At 30.2% G+C, this 16,326-nt stretch overlaps 1 long non-coding RNA gene across 1 annotated transcript; it reads left to right on the top strand.

The window, feature by feature from the left end:
- Positions 1–261: 261 nt before the first annotated feature.
- Positions 262–4,217, top strand: LOC132756582 (uncharacterized). Its single transcript, XR_009629346.1, has 3 exons — positions 262–352; positions 2,854–3,048; positions 4,042–4,217. It is a non-coding gene; the product is annotated as an uncharacterized LOC132756582 (long non-coding RNA).
- The last annotated feature ends 12,109 nt before the right edge of the window (positions 4,218–16,326 follow it).

The raw sequence follows: 16,326 nt of genomic DNA on the forward strand, positions 1-16,326 counted from the left end.
GAAAACAAAAGTAATTCAGGTTTATACTCATTATTGCGGTGTATCTTTAACTAAAAAAGTAAAGTAATAGGCCAGTCATAATAGAAATTATGGTAAAACTAATTCCTTCAGAAATGTTTTCACGATTAAATAAAAGATAAACATTATCTACATTTTGAGAAAAAAGTCCTCAAAAAATCTCCTTGCAGAATCCTGAGAGATCGATCATAAAGATTTAGTAAAATTCAATATTTAAATGTGTCTCTTAAATTACACCATACTTTAACTTTATGCACGTTCGGTGACGTCACGTTTATTATATTTTCGTTGAAAGATCTGAAGTTACTTCAATTCCAGCATTCCTAGTGCAAAGGTGAGTAATTTTAGTCATTTTTATATTCTTCTGTATAAATTTTAGGGAAAAATTTGTCAGTAGATAGATTTAATTGACCACCAATCAATCAATTATGCAGATGACAAAATGTGTCATATAATTTCGCGATTTTAAACACAATTTTGAATGAAGTAATCATTAAAAGAGAGTTTATCTTTTACTCACTGTTCTATATTGTTTTCTTTTGTACAATTATCTAAAATGACATAGAATTAACCACACATCTTACTGAGTATTTAAAAAAATTTGTATGCACAAGTTATGTAATTTTTTCTTCTCTACGGAAGCGTGTTGTGACCAAAATCACGAAAATCTAGGGATATTTTTTAAAATGTTAAATTTGACTTATTTCAAAGAGTTGGAATGTTTTATGAATTGTGGAAATCATAATTAAATCAAATAATATGATAACTTGATGTAAACAAACGTATTTTGTAATACATAATGCATTTCTAAGCGAAATGATAATATTCCAGCATGTTATATGAAAAATAGACAGCGTATCCAATAGGGTGTAATCAAGCTAAAACTATTACCTATTAATGAGGAAGCTGTTACTGAAACTTTATACATTACTTTTACTTCTTAACAGAAGACATGGATTTAAAACCCAAATTATTATGCCAATTATTTGATTCTTTTGTAGGTTCAATCATATCATATGCATCTGAGAGTATGGGGTTATATATAGCAAATCAAAAGGTAATTGAGCGTATTCACTTTAAGTATTGTAAAAGAATTTTAAATGTTAGAGCCAATACAAGCAATGTTCGTATATACGGCGAACTCGGCCGTTACCCATTGTATATAAATCGATACGTAAGAATAATTAAGTTTTGGTGCAAATTGATAAATACTGATAATATAATTTTACGGAAAACATATGAATTAAGTTCTTCTGACTGTTATAAAGGTAAAAAACTGGGTATCAAATGTTAAAAAAATGCTAGATATATATGGTTTATCCGAATACTTTTTGGAAAATAATATCGTAGATAGTAAATTATTTCCAAAAATATTTAAACAAAGAGATATTGATAATTATATACAAATATGGCATTCATCTGTAGAAAATAATTATGTTTTAGAACTTTATAAAAATTGTAAAGAATTATATTTATACGAAAACTATCTTAACATATTACCAAAGGATCTTAGATTTTACATCACAAGAATTAGAATGTCTGCACATACACTAAGAGTACAAACGGGTTATATGGTCAGAATAGAATCCCAAGGAGTGAAAGATATTGTTTATGTTGTAAGAAGATGAATACCATTTTGTTTTGATATGCCCATGCTATGTTGACATAAGGAAAAAAATATGTGAAACGATATTATTACAAATGTCCGTCAATGTGTAAATATTGGACTGATTTCTTCTAATAATAAAATTATACTCACTAATCTAGCTAAATATTTGAGAGAATCGATTAAAATCAGGAACATTATTGTTAGTACTAACAACTGAATTTTGAAATTTTGTTACAAATTTATACTAAAAATTCAATTGATTTGTTGTATACTCTGCGTAACAAATTGTTTTAAATTAAAGTGTTAATAATATTCTCTTAAATCATTATTGTTCATTCTCTAGCTTTACATGAAATTCAATAATATATATATAATCCTATATTATTTGTTAAATAGAAACGTGACATCTTTACAATTTGTGTATTTATATTGTAGTGATGATGCACTATGTACAAATCCAAAATAAAATTATGTTCTGTTCTGTTCTTTACACAGTTTTATATCTTATGTTTTAACTATTTTTATTCTATCATTCTAGACAATTTGGATAAGTCTAATAATCTAATGTCAACATGCAATAGATTTCACTTATCAAAATGGTTTTAAAACACAAAATTTACTTAAATACTAAGATTACATATTCAAAGAGAAAATTAAAATGAGGTGTTAACAGACCAGACTTCAAAATTGCATTTAATATAGATTTTAATCATATCTTTTCCGACCCTAAACCATTTTATTCTTATTATAACATATTAAATTTGCTTCAATTGTTTTCTTTTAAATAAAATGTTGTGTAGTTTGATAATCTACCCTTACGATACCAGTGCCAGTTGTATGTATATTTTAAGTAATGTTTTCCATGTTGTTGTCAGCATTTATAGAACAGTTGTTGTATAATTAGTTAGAAGATGGATAGACACATGACTTCTACACAAGGGGTAATGGGATGTGAGAGAAAAATGGCTTTTTACGTAGATATATCTTATTGAATGAATGAAAGCAAAACAATTGGGTGTCTTTCAGGTTTGTTAATACAACAGAAATTGATATATCAACACAAATTTACATCATTGTTTTACAGCATGATTATAATAAATGCACATACAAAAGAGTTTGCGTATACCAACAATTTCTCAGGCGTTTCCCTACTATATCATTTCAATACTATTTCTTTTTAATATCTTTTTGATAATGTTTTATGGACTTATATATCTTATTTTCAGAGGAAGGGCTAAACATAGTATGGGATGGTTGATTGCAGAAGACAATATTTAGCGAGAGTCCAACCTTTTATATTTTGGTAAACATAAATCAATCCGTTGATTGGATGTGGCAAGAGCTTTCCATATTTCCAAGTTAGGAGAGGCTAAATGGGTTCTGTTTGAAAAGATCCAGCATTTTTGAAAAGCAATTAACAGGTAAATCAAAGAAAACCCCTCTATATTTTTAATACACAGTTGGTGTACCAGATTCAATTTTGTGTGCTACTGCATATATAACTTTTCTAAAGGGAATTCACATTTGTAAAAGTTAAATGGTTTTCTTTTAAAAGTGTTTTATTTTTAGTGTCCAAAACTGCAGTTTTCTCACATTCTCGGAATTACTAAGATCAGAGATTTTTTTGTTGGTTTTTATGTCACATCAACACTTTACTAATATATGTAAGTCTTATCCCTTTTGGTGCCCATTTAGGTGTTGTTGCTATCGGACACTATGGAGACGCGTTTCTTGAGTATTATTCTTCCTTGCTGATCTTTATTCTCATATTCCGTAAACACAAATCCAGAGGACGCAAAGCTCCAAGATCATATAATAACTTTCAAGCTTTACTGGTGAAGGAAAAAGTGTGACATAGGTATGATTTTTAGCGCGTAGAACCACCAATATTCTCTAAAGCTAGTTTGGGATAGCTATGTCAGATAATAGATTCCAAAAACCAGACAGGACTCGAACCTGCATCGTTAACACCGTAAGAAGCAAGTGTTTTGAAGTCAGTGACCTTAAACACTCGACCAAAACTTCCAATTTAGTTATCTGTATGAAAGTATAGGTGCCGTTTTGTTCAGTATTTCCTACTTATATGGCACATTATGATGTTTCACAGTTAGCGCTTCTTTCAGCCGATAGGCAATTTACACGCTTTAAATTTGTTATAACAACATAACATGAAACATATTTTCTAAAGAAGAAAGCTGAGGCACGTTTTTGCTGAGGCTAAACGTGCCTCATTAATGTATGAATTATTTGTAGATAATTCAATATAAAAATATAAATCTAAAAGCACAATTCTATCTTGCTTTTCATAGTACATGTACCTACATTTTCAGTTTGACATAAAATTGTTTTATTTTAAAAGCAGAATGCAAAGTTCGCATTTTTATTTATCATATTATGTTGTAACAATTTTACAGATGCGAAACAATGTGTCTCTGTGAAAAGGGCAGGCTAAAGGTTTCAACAGCACCGGCCGAAAAAGTGGTGATATAATTTCAGCATTGAACAAGGGCAGGGCAATATGTATATATACATGTGTAGCGTTGTCAGACTATATGGATAGTCGGGCCTCGGTGACAAAAAATGATGAAATAACTTTTTTTTTTCAGTGTCTTAACATTCAGTTCAAGATTCATTTTATTTTAAAATGTCTTTTTACAATATTTTTTTTTTACAAAACTTCCATGGTAAAGTAAGTGCAATTAAGATATTTACTTGAAGGATTAATTTTTCAGAACAGAAATGCAAATACAATGTATATAAATAATAATTATAATAATTATTTGTGTAAAATGTATTGCAATTTTGAATTATAATATGAATTTAGATAGATTCATACAACTTTAATCTTGGTAGAGCTAATTTGTAAGAATATTTAATGGAATCTGACTTAAAGTAAAAAAAAAATATTTATCATTAGTGGGTGGGGTAATGTTTTATACCAGTCTAAATGATGATGTATAGATTATGCAGTGTTGCGACTTTTTGAATGTAATCAACATTGGTTGAAATGTTTTGGATTAAATAAAGCATGTTTGTGTATTAATGTGTTACTTTGTTAATTACCATATTTGCGTAGAATATCTGGTTTGTTTAATTTCACAGATTATTCTAATTGAAAACACATGATTTCAAAACATAACATTTTTAGCATTTTATACTTCGAAATTTTTTGAGGACTTTTTTCCTGTAGCAACACCTATATAGTAGATAACAAATATGCAAATATCTTTTCTGAAGGAATTTGTTTGAGGTTGGGTCTTATTTTTGGCTAAAATGCCTAACCTATAATGATATTTTCAACGATAAATATCCCATAAAGAACAAAACGCAACAATTATATTTTGTTTGCGCATACATTATTTACAGTCTTCGATGTATGGTCATCGAATATGATTCTCAATCTATTTTTAGATAGGGAAAATCCAATTCAGTCTGTGAATATTATACTTCACCCAGTGAATTTGATTTTATAGACTACTGTGTTGGATCAATGAGATTGCAGCTGTTTTAGATCATATAATAAATTACGTTATAAATTTAACCCTGAAGTAGCATCGCACCTGCCTAATGTTTTCACCTTTATCCGATACATTATTAAATGACAGTAAATTTTGACATAGTTGACATGTACACTAAACGGCGAAGATAAAAGGAACCCGACAGCTATATTGATTCTCACAATTCTAACAATTTAGACGCTTTGAATCCTACAGTCTTATCTAGTTAGTGTAAAGTGTTGTTCACACTGTCATGTTATCGAGATTGGTCATTCGTAAGTTTTACACAATTTATTACTCCATAATGGAATGGTTACATAATTGAATATAATTGTGGAAGTAGTGGTCTTAACCCATTACTTCATATACACGCCTTTTAACGCCTTTTTCACCCCCCCCCTTTTTTGTTGTCTCAAATGATGAAAAAATGCCTTATTTAGGCCCCAAACACTTGTTTTTGTTTGAGAAATGTTGTTAAAAAAAGTGACCCTTTTTTCGGCGCGGCCCCCAACCAAAAGATACATCAGGGGGTTGCCAGAAGGGGGATGTGCCCCCTTCTGTTTGGGGGGGGGTTTGAAGGGGGGCGGAGTCCCCCTCATCGCCAAGAAAATTTTGGACTTGTGGGAGGCTGTAAATGACCCCAGATTGATCATAAGGTAACGTGTAACCAACGCTGAAAAGCATTTGACTCTATCTCAATCCATTGATAAGTTGCAGCACTTTGAAATCAATTTTGATGGAAAAAATCAAAGCAAAATAGTGATTTTTGGCAATTTTGAGATGTCCCCTCGTTGCCATGGTAACAGAAAATTTAAGCCTGAGCATGTTGTTGCAAGGACAATGGTCCAGTCAACATTTGTGCCAAGTTTGATTAGTGTTGAAGCAGTTTTTATAGTATTATAGCAATTTGAACTTGTAACGGGAGACTTTTCAATGAAAACAGCCATTTTTCACAAAATGCTCATGAAGCAATGGGTTAATGAAAAAAATAAAAAAATCTACAAAACAACAATTTATCTTCAAATTTATATGACAGGCCATGTTTAAACATGAAAAAACGGGATTTAGGGTAATTTCAAGTATTTTCATCATTTTCTGTTAACCCATTACTTCATATACACGCCTTTTAACGCCTTTTTCACCCCCCCCCCTTTTTGTTGTCTCAAATGATGAAAAAATGCCTTATTTAGGCCCCAAACACTTGTTTTTGTTTGAGAAATGTTGTAAAAAAAAGTGACCCTTTTTTCGGCGCGGCCCCCCAACCAAAAGATACATCAGGGGGTTGCCAGAAGGGGGATGTGCCCCCTTCTGTTTGGGGGGGTTTGAAGGGGGGCGGAGTCCCCCTCATCGCCAAGAAAATTTTGGACTTGTGAGAGGCTGTAAATGACCCCAGATTGATCATAAGGTAACGTGTAACCAACGCTGAAAAGCATTTGACTCTATCTCAATCCATTGAGAAGTTGCAGCACTTTGAAATCAATTTTGATGGAAAAAATCAACGCAAAATAGTGATTTTTGGCAATTTTGAGATGTCCCCTCGTTGCCATGGTAACAGAAAATTTAAGCCTGAGCATGTTGTTGCAAGGGCAATGGTCCAGTCAACATTTGTGCCAAGTTTGATTAGTGTTGAAGCAGTTTTTATAGTATTATAGCAATTTGAACTTGTAACGGGAGACTTTTCAATGAAAACAGCCATTTTTCACAAAATGCTCATGAAGTAATGGGTTAATGAAAAAAATAAAAAAATCTACAAAACAACAATTTTTCTTCAAATTTATATGACAGGCCATGTTTAAACATGAAAAAACGCGATTTAGGGTAATTTCAAGTATTTTCATCATTTTCTGTTAATGAAAAAAATAAAAAAATCTACAAAACAACAATTTTTCTTCAAATTTATATGACAGGCCATGTTTAAACATGAAAAAACGCGATTTAGGGTAATTTCAAGTATTTTCATCATTTTCTGTTAACCCATTACTTCATATACACGCCTTTTAACGCCTTTTTCACCCCCCCCCCTTTTTGTTGTCTCAAATGATGAAAAAATGCCTTATTTAGGCCCCAAACACTTGTTTTTGTTTGAGAAATGTTGTTAAAAAAAGTGACCTCTTTTTCGGCGCGGCCCCCCAACCAAAAGATACATCAGGGGGTTGCCAGAAGGGGGATGTGCCCCCTTCTGTTTGGGGGGTTTGAAGGGGGGCGGAGTCCCCCTCATCGCCAAGAAAATTTTGGACTTGTGAGAGGCTGTAAATGACCCCAGATTGATCATAAGGTAACGTGTAACCAACGCTGAAAAGCATTTGACTCTATCTCAATCCATTGAGAAGTTGCAGCACTTTGAAATCAATTTTGATGGAAAAAATCAACGCAAAATAGTGATTTTTGGCAATTTTGAGATGTCCCCTCGTTGCCATGGTAACAGAAAATTTAAGCCTGAGCATGTTGTTGCAAGGACAATGGTCCAGTCAACATTTGTGCCAAGTTTGATTAGTGTTGAAGCAGTTTTTATAGTATTATAGCAATTTGAACTTGTAACGGGAGACTTTTCAATGAAAACAGCCATTTTTCACAAAATGCTCATGAAGCAATGGGTTAAAGTAGCCAAGTCTTATTTCAATCATAATACTAGGTAATTTAGAATGTGACGCACGCTCTCCCTTGTCTAACATGAAAGCAACTGTCAATAATATTATTTCAGAACATTAAGACAAAATGTCATCCTTTAAGAGACATAATGTTACATATGTCAATGTAAGTCTACTTCATTGTGATAGAGATAGGAATTGAGGTTATTTATTTATTTACAGTATTAAGTTTTATGTACTGTCATTTTTGTTACTGCGAATGCTGATGCCAAACTTCAGCGTGTCATTTATCCCGACGCTGAAGATGTTAATATCTTTTTCAACCGATAATGCAAATGGATTGTACGATAAATCAATGTCATCTTAGGTTGCGGATGCACAGACGTTGTAATGTATTCCTACCAATTTATAAAAAACGGCAAATTCATGTTTCTTTTCGTAAAACCAAGTATAACTGTTTCTCTATAACTCATTTTAGTGTGTAAATATTATAATATAATAAATATTATAATATTTCCAAAAGCGCACATGTTTATTTGGAGGTATCATTTTAAAAGCTAATAATTATATTTGGATTTTCATAATGAAAGCGGAAAATGTATTTGTAATGTATTGCTATCACGCTTTGCAGGCAGGATTCTGTTCTTCAAATTTACATCTGCACATTCCTTTGCTTTTTGGATCTAGCACTGATTATCCCCATTGGCATATCTTGTTTTGTACTACATGAATATTATTAAGTCATACAATGAAGTAATAAATATTCAATCACAACATTTATTATAATATTTTTCTCAATCTCGTTATGTAAGCAATAAATGCCTCTCAACATAATCGAATGATATGTAGAAAAGTGTTGTTTTGAAAGATTAATACTAATTTATCATATTTGTATAATACCGCGATAGCCTTTTTGATTCAGTGTGTTGAGTTTTGTGTTTCTTGTTACCTTCTGTATAAAAACGACATGCCACTAAAGGATTTGTGTAAATTTTATCAGAATAAAATGTCAACAAAATATTGATTTAAAATGAACTAGGAATGAATGAGACTGTTTGATAACTAACAACGCGTCACTCTGAAATAATTTTTATCATTGTACCTTAGTAACTTCAAACAAAATTTGTGAATGAACGATAAATATGATATTCGAAAAACTGTTTTGAATAGTCTTTAGTCATTGCATGATCAAACGATATATAAAATAGACATTTTTGACATTTTATTGCCAAATAATCTTATAAAATTGTAAGATATTACAAGTCTTTTAGTATTTTGTCTCATACATTATACCTAACGATATTATTATACTAGATATTGTCTGTAGGGCATCTTTATGAAGTTGTTTATTAAACATTAGGAATAAAATATCTGAATAGTTCAGCTTTTTGGTTCTTGAAAATCTTGAAATGGAAGAAAAAATGTATATATAGATCTATCATTATGTGCATCAAACAAAGTTAAAGATATCACTTGCTGATTTTTAGAGCACTTTTGTGTTATATAAACAAAACAAAATCGTTAACTTGCATATATGCCTGTTTCACTCATCAGTTTATATAAATAACTTTCCGTAATTTTGTAATGTTTTTTTATCAAGCAATATTTTCTTTTATTCTTGTGTACCATTCTTGTGTAGCGCAATCTTTTCCGGTTAAAGTTTCATAATGAGTTCATTAAAAGTCACGGCCTTCATTTTTAAAGGGGGTTTCGGCACTCAGTTAAAACTTTATCGCATTAAATGTACTTTATTGAAAAAATTATATAACCTTAAATTCACCTTCTATAATAAGAAAATAATGTGTCGAGAATGATGATTTAAATTTCAAAACTTATCTTATTATTTATTACACTTAATGCAGAATACGTTAAATAAATGTACTTAACTAAGATTAAAGCAGATAAAAGAACATGTCATGTCTGTTTTAGATATTTCGGAAGGGTGTAACCATCAAATTTTAATGTCACATATCTTTGCCAGTATAAAATAATATAAACAACCAATGTTGACTTTGAAGAAAATTCATTTTGCTGGTTCAAATTAATTTAAGCCATGTTAAACGGACTTTAAGTATAGCACCATTGTATAACGAGTTCATATTAGTTCATAGCCTTTCCTTTTCACACTCTCAGGGACAATGGAATTGACGCGTTAAATCAAAAGCCTTAATACTATTCAACACATGTTTTGTTACAGGTATCGGTTTTGTATAATAAATAATAAAAAAATGTAATTGCCTTTGAACTATTGTTAAAATATTAAGGGATTTTCTCATCAATAGAATGTATGATCAAACAATCAATCATGTCTTTTTTAGGTTAATTAAAGCCTTTCCAAAGAATGTTTTTGATTTGAACTATGCCATTCAGAATACAATACCCCCATCCTTTACATGTCATAGAAATCATTTGGCTTGAATAATGAATATCAGGATTAAAGTACTTGTAATTGTTTAGTTTTGTAGACTTTAAAGCGGCATTACGGAATATTGATTGAGAACATAGTTATCTTGTAAGTAATCCAGCATTAAGGGTCGTTTTAATATTTAAAACGTGGTAACGTTGTAGTTCTGCAAAGTCAATTACTATGCATCAATTAATATTGATTTAAGCATTGAAGTGAAACTCCTGTAAACCTTATGATTATTCACGTCCTTGTGATTCGTAAAAATAAATATATTTGTTTGTATTTTTGTATACTCTTTTGTTCATTTTGTTCAGCGTTTTTTCTGCTGCTGTTGTTATGTACGTATTTTATCACTGTTTTATTAACTTGTGTACTTAATCTTTATTCCTAAAGAGATATGTTAGTTTGCTTTTGTCTGTAAACATGCGCAAATACAAAATAATGATAGCATGCCAAATTATTTGTTGCTGGTGTACTGTCTTATTTCATATTGCAGTCTTGTTTACGATAATTTATTCCCTTTAACAACTTTCATGCAATTAATATGTACATTAAGTACTATGGTTGTAGTTAGAGCATAAAATAGTACTTTTCTCTGTACAAAAATTGCATCAAACGGAATAAGGCTGCAAGCATTTATTATGTAATGATAAATGTATGCCTCGGAAATAATGAATCCATTACATTATGAATATTTTCCATTACATATGCTTGATTAATTAACTACATATTACCTAAATCATTATCAATTATAACTCCAAACACAGGATATCATATCTAATAACATACAAAAATGTTATAATAATTGTAAACTATAACTTAAATTATCAAGCGTCGAACGATTTGATGTTAACAATGTAAATAAGCCGCAAGATAAATTGTCTCGTTATATTTACATATTCGTTTTGTTAAGAATGAATGAACTTGTAAACATTTTTTGATTCCTGTAGATCACCAACCAGTAACCTAACGAGCATTTTTGGATTATGTTTTTATTATTCGTCTGAAAATTACGTTAACTACAATGAACTTTATAAGATAATAAACGAATATCTTTAACATCATTTCGAAACGATTTCTTAGAAAATTTGAGAAGTTTTTTTCACACTGTCTATCTATACGTGTTGAAAACATATCTTTAAGGATTCGTGGCCAAGTCTAGAGCACAAAAACTCCTAACCGATGCTTAAGTGGATTGGTCTACATATTGGGTCAGTCTTTTCATAAGTATTTCAAATATTGATATATTCATAGAAAACGTTTCTTGAAAAAAATTGATAGAGTTTCATGTGATTTAGTATGAATATTTATATGATGAGCTATGGTATATTGTCTTTGAACAATTGATTTATTGCTATTTATAGTTTTAGATATGTGCTCTCGTATCATAGTCATACACTTGCCACAAAACATTTAGAAACAATTATTTTGTCCTTTGTGGTTACGTTTAATAGCTATTACTACACACATTATTATATATTATCCCTGCCTCTTTGATACTGATATAAATGTTAGTAGTTGATGTGTATGTATACCTGCATGCCTACATGTTCAATATAAAAAAAACTTATGAATGCAGTGTTAACATTAGTGTTCTGTTAAAAGTACAATTTTAGTTAAACCGTCTTGCATAAGAAGTTTACTGTAAAGCCAAGGTTTCCGTTATAACACTTTGTTTCTCAGATTTGATATCAGTCGAATGTTTTATTGTATAACATGTAATATGCAGGTTTTTTTTTGTCATGAAAGCTAAGTAATAATCAACTAACTTTACGTAAGTGTCTGGCAAATTTGCAATGAATGTGCAAGGCAGCATCAGTTACAAGTTTTCACATAAAATATTTGCTGTGTTTTACTAATCATGGTTAACTAAGAACACAATTACTCATGGTATGCTATGATTTGTACAGGAATCAAGTTGTAGATCATAAACAAAATAAATAGAAAACAACTGTTGATTGGTTTGTTGCAATTAGTTTCTTCAATTTCCATGGCCTCAACACTATCAGGATGATCAGATCAAGCCATATAAATCAATCTTAACCATTTAAACTTCTACGACTGCCCTTTAATTTAAAACTACAATATCCGTTTATGGTATCAACCGAAATTAAAACAAGATGGATACATATTTTGCTTGCTTTATATTCCAAAACTGATTTATTCAAAACCGTATAAAATAGAGTGAAATAATAACATATATATTTCGAAATATTTCTTTGTCTATATTAGGGACTATTCCGTTGAAATTTTTGTGGTTCATTTTCCTTTTCAAAGTTCAACATTTCATAAATCATAACGTGGTACTACAATGTGGAAACCAACAGAAAAGCTTTAAAAGTGTGTGAGAATTAAGTATATTATGCAATAATTATGCCATAATTGTTACGCTTAATATATGCACTATTAACATAAAAATGTCATGAAGAATTAGTTCTTGCATACCCTGTATAATAAATGAGCAAGAATAACTCTTATAAGTTATCAAATATATATGCCAGTAGTAGTCCTATCATTTACAATAATAACAGATAGATACTCTGAAAACTGACACAGAATAGTTTACGTTTGCTTACAGGTGAAGTAATTCATGATTTGTTAGGAAACTGAATCCATGTCTCTTTTTATTTCATCAAGATGTTTTAAAAATGATATGGCGGAATACAATTATCAGATTAAAATTTTGTATATAGGAAAAATTTGTTTGTTTTGAGTGTGTATGCTCAATGTTACACTGAAAAGACAATATTTTCTACTGTTTAGACCGTGCAAAAATGTCTTACACCGCCCTTTAAGACAAGTCACGTGCATTAAAGGGCGTCATTAATATATCAATTACGTGTTTAGGATGACGCCATTTCGCCGTTATAAATGAACGTGTAAATTTACACGCTATTATAAGAAAATAATGCTTAATGAATGTATAAATTTTCTTGCATATCAGAGTGATGTTTCTGTTAGTTTTACCCATGCAGGAAATTCCATCTGGCATGACGGATGCAAGATCAGTCGCGTGCTATACAGTTGCATCATTGTAATAACTTTCCTTAATATAATCTAATACACAATTTATATATGTGATATTTTTATGTGATATGCAAGAAAAAGAATCAAACAATGGCTACTGTAATAGACAAGAATATCGAGCTCTCGTGTAATTGTTTAGCGGAATCTCGGCAGAGTCTCGTTAGAAATTCAAAGGCTACACAAACGCTGCGTAATCAACCATGCGTAGTAGCTGATTAAAAATTTAGACCTATATTGAGTGAGATATGTATTTGATATGCATTTTTTTTGTAGTCTGGAAATTAAAACGACATTCAATTTTGAAGATTGGTTCTAGTAATGATTTATATTGGAACATAACGGTTAGTAAATGCTAAAAGTGCAATGGTTGTATTTTATATAATGTGTGAAATGGCTGTTTCTGTTTTATGCAAACTCAGTGGTTTGCATAAAAAGTAATGCAGAATGCAATTACATGTACTTCTGACTTATTGTTCAAATTGTTCATATTTCGTTTCAAATTATGTTTCTATTTACTACTTATATCACACGTCAAAAATAATTTTAAAAAATAGCCTGAATGTTTTGTTTTTATTTATATATTTATTTATTCATTTATTTATTTATTTGTATATATTTATTTATTTATTTATTCATTCATTCATTCATTCATTTGTTTATTTAATTATTTTATTTTATTTTTTGTTTTCACTTATGTATAAACTGTTAGTCTTTGGTTGTTTTTTATCTAGCTGATGACAGTATCTGGCAAAAGCAATAAGAAATACATTGATGCATGTATACGTAATTTTATTGACAGGGCGTTGATAAACTAGTTTATATGAGTGTAGGATAGACAGATAAATACACACTTTGATATATACCGTGTGATGGGTTATTCATATTAAATACGAGGACACTTTCCTGCGTCAGGAAAGCATTGTGCAAATAATTATTTTGTCCTTTCCTACACGTAATGATACAAGACCTCTCTTAACAGAAACAATAACAAAATTATATTTGTTGGATTTGTGTGCCTTTTCCAAATTCAAAATTGTACTAGGTTATGTTAAATGTTGAATTCTGCTTAAGACGGTGCTAGGGGTGTGGACGGTAATTTGCACTTGACAGTACCATCCATGAACAGGCTCAATCAAACCGAGCCTGCAACATGTTCAATTTTGCCGTGTTGGGCTTTCTTTCGGGATTCTTATTTTTTCTATTTTTCAGTAAGACATTCATTTTTTATATTGAAATCTATTTTAGAATCTGAGTTTATGCAATAAATAGATTATATTAATTTTTTTCACATGACAAGCCTGGAAATATTTCCTTTATTTTTGTACCATCTTCTAAAGGTCTGTAATGATCATTTTTGAGCAACACTGACGTATAAATGAAAACGTATTAAGATTTTTTTTATTTCTTATCCATTTGCCTCCATAAAAATCATGGCCGTTTCATGCTCATTTGGATAGGTTAAACCATTAAGACTCTAGTTTCAAAGTCGACTAGAAGAACATATTTAGCTTATAGTTTACTTGATTAAATGACATAAGCCATTTTACATGATAAAAAAATGTACAGCTAAATTATTTTGGATTCTTTTAATAACATAAACTATTCATTCTAATGGAAGATTATACATAACAGGACAATTGAATTTATTTAGCCTCATGTTTAGTTTAGAATGCAAAGCACGTTCTTGTATCTTGATTGCGAAAAAAAATTTCAGTCATTGTATTAAAGGACTATCATTGTATAAAAGGTCGCCATATACATATTTCATGTTTTCTTTGTAGAAAATAGTAGTTATGGCTGTTTTGGGTATTTGTTTGTGGAGGTTCTTTATTAAATATGGTGCTGTAGCTTTCGAACGTAGTAATATGTTACTGTAAATCAAACAATTTCATTGGCACGTATAGAACACAAGTTAACATTAGAGAGGCAATAATATTTATGATTGCCCGTTCATAATTGTTTGCATACAATTCAACACACGTTTCAGATTTAAAAATTAATTTATTCAATACAAATGTACTTTCTGTGCTGTGACAAAAAATCAAGCATATTGTTTTCTTGGTTAATTATAATGCCTCAAATTCAATAGTTTATTTATATGTGCACTTCCAACGTCTATAGCAAATGAGAAGATTTAAAAAGTGAAAAGAATAATAGAGTTTTATTACTAATTGACAATGGTTTAATTTTAAAATTTAGCAATTTTGAATCCCGGAGGTTTAAAGTTCAATTATCACATTCCTTTAAAAAAAATCCCATACTGATTGGCTGTCTGGTGTGTACGAGTATTCTGAATTTCAAATAAATATATCTCTATGTATTTCTTACAAATTGTGCGATATAGAAGGACCGAGATAAAAAAAACACACACACACTTTCATGCTTGTGTGACATATATTTATAGTTAAACACGATTTTTACAGGTAATATGGCCGTGTATAAACGATCGTTTGCATAAACCAAGCCACTAAGCATATTGAAATATTACGATATATTATTCGTATATAGAAATCAACAATTAATAGACGGCTATATAACCTGTCAAGAAATATATGACATAAAACCTTCGTCTGAACTTAATGTGTCTAACTTTGTAAAGAGTATTTTGGTACATTTAAGACAGAAGATATTCACAAAGAAGTACGATTCATGAAACCTGGCACTAACTTGGGTGTTTAAGGTTTTTGTGCAACATTTGTCATGGCCATTTAGAGCAAATGTAATGCTAATAGAAGATATGGAGTACTTGATTTGATGTAAATACTATTTGTATTGACGAAATTTATGTAATTTTGTTATGATTTTATATAATTCCTGCACTTTGATGTAAAAAGAATATCATTTTAGTTCTGAACTCTAAGTCATTTTAACAAAAAAAGACATTACAATCAGCATAGCATTTCATAATAAAGAGAAAAATATATTGTGCTGTAGCAATATCAAAGGCATTGTCATTTTATGATATTTTTTTCATTGATTTATCAACAATTTAGACTTAAGTTTATTTAAAAATCATGCATAAATGATATGAAGCAGGACTGAACTTATATAAATAGAGTAAGTAAGTTCCTGGCCCCATATTTACAAAGATCAGGATCAAGGTCAGGATCAATTTAAAAAACTCAAATGTTCTCCATTGTTTATCCTCATAAGTTATTTTTTATATTAACTTGAACACGG

This window comes from Ruditapes philippinarum, unplaced genomic scaffold (assembly GCF_026571515.1).
Source record: "Ruditapes philippinarum isolate M1 unplaced genomic scaffold, ASM2657151v2 ctg2114_1_1_1_1, whole genome shotgun sequence".
In the NCBI taxonomy this organism is placed as follows: Eukaryota; Metazoa; Mollusca; class Bivalvia; order Venerida; family Veneridae; genus Ruditapes; species Ruditapes philippinarum.